The sequence below is a fragment of the Anarrhichthys ocellatus genome, unplaced genomic scaffold (assembly GCF_004355925.1).
Source record: "Anarrhichthys ocellatus isolate YVR2014 unplaced genomic scaffold, GSC_Weel_1.0 scaffold11, whole genome shotgun sequence".
Lineage (NCBI taxonomy): Eukaryota > Metazoa > Chordata > Actinopteri > Perciformes > Anarhichadidae > Anarrhichthys > Anarrhichthys ocellatus.
In genome coordinates this window covers 1,625,096-1,626,807 of record NW_022280041.1, presented here as the reverse complement: position 1 = coordinate 1,626,807, position 1,712 = coordinate 1,625,096, and the positions used below count along the sequence as shown (strand labels likewise).

The 1,712-nt window shown below is 48.8% G+C and overlaps 1 protein-coding gene across 9 annotated transcripts in view; it reads left to right on the top strand.

The window, feature by feature from the left end:
* LOC116385582 (phosphatidylinositol-binding clathrin assembly protein) overlaps positions 1-1,712 on the top strand; it is a 59,145-nt gene that overhangs the window by 34,161 nt on the left and 23,272 nt on the right. The window lies entirely within an intron of this gene.

The following is a 1,712-nucleotide window of genomic DNA, read 5'->3' as shown; positions in this document are numbered from 1 at the left end:
CCCCCCCCCCCCCCCCCTGCATGAACACCCTGTACGCTTGCGTACGTATGTGTGTGCGCCTCACACACTCCCAGGCATGCTCTTGTTTTGGTGCCGAGGACAATATAAGTGTATCGGCCTCAGGTGGCTTGCTTGTAGCTCACGCACACACACACACTGAGCTTCGGCACGACAAGCCAAAAGGCCGTGAAACCTCATGAATAAGAAAATGAAGCTTCACCTCTCCGCCCCTTCCATCTACATCTGCATGAAAGAATCCCTGCACCGGGTTTTTCTGACTGGCTCATTTTGAATTCCACCCTCCTCCTCAGATGTTGTTCCATTTCATATCTGTCATGCACAACATCGTTGCTTTCAACATGCGTGGAGGTGCTTTAATAGAGAACCACTCAAGCATTACAGCGTCATCATTAAGATAAATGAGGGAGGAGAAAGAGGGGGTTCTCTCTATCTTATTTTTCTTGGAGATGACTTCTTTCTACGTCTCCCTGCTTTAAAATGTCTTTAGCTAAAAGTTACACTCACAATATGTCAAAGAGATGAGGAGACCCTGCTGAATGAGTGTGTGTGTCAGAGTTAATATTGACTGAGCACACACACGATCCTCTTTTCACCCATTCAGACCCCGCTGACAGCTAAAGATGGTCTCTTTCTCTTCTGCGAGTCGCTGTTTCTTTAACAACCAGGCAACAATTGGGCAAGAACCCGCCGTACAGCCGACCGCAAAGCATTCAGAAGCCAAGAAACACTCCCAAAATATGTGTGTGTGTGTGTTTGCGTGCACGTCTGCAGCCCCGGCCGACGGCACACTTCACATTCTTGTGGATGGAGAGGCAGATGTGACGTTGTCATATTTTCTCACCGGAGGAATTTCCTCTCCTCTCTCCTGGGCCAGAAGGGAGCTGAACGATGTCTTCTCCCCGGCGTGTTAACTTGCAGATGAGTGTAAAACAGACCCACTTAACAATGCAGCCGTCTCGCTCCCTTTTTTTCTTCCTCCCTCCTCCTGTTTTAACGAGGCCCCGAACGAGCGCCGAAGTCGTGTTCTGCAACGTGAACGATCGGAGGTGAATTTTTTGTTTTCTGTAGTCGCGTAGCAACAATCCCCAAGTAACCTGATCACTAAGTTGTACTCCGGAGCGGTGGAGCTCAAATATAATGCAGCTGCCTCATGCCGTCTTACAACAAAGAGACTCTTGGCCGAGTGATTAATAAACAGATTAGAGTTTACGGTCGATCCCCTCGTGGGATACATGTGCACAGACTCGGTTAGACTAGAGGCATGCTGACAACTCGAGGGTACACCCTGGCACTCGAGAGGTTAAACGCAGCAAAGGGAAGTTGAATGGAAAAAATTAGAACATGAACAAAACCCGTCGCCCTCCGCTCATGTGAAGAAGTGGTGCAACCTCTCCTTCGCTTGCCACCTTTTTCCTCCTGCTCTTTGTTTTTCTTCAACCTCTTTTGTTCTCTCTCCCGCTCCCTCTCTCTCTCTCCCTCTCCCTCCCTCCTTTGAGTCTCCCGCTAACAGTGTGAGTGTTTGCTGCATGTTGCCATGGCTATTCTTGGAGCCTGATGCACTCTGTTACCTTCCTGTGAGACCAACTAACTCGTGTGAGTGAGAGAGAGTGTATGTGAGAGTGAATGTATGTGAAGGTCTTTTTTAGAGAGAGAGAGAGAGAGAGAGAGAGAGAGAGAGAGAGAGAGAGAGA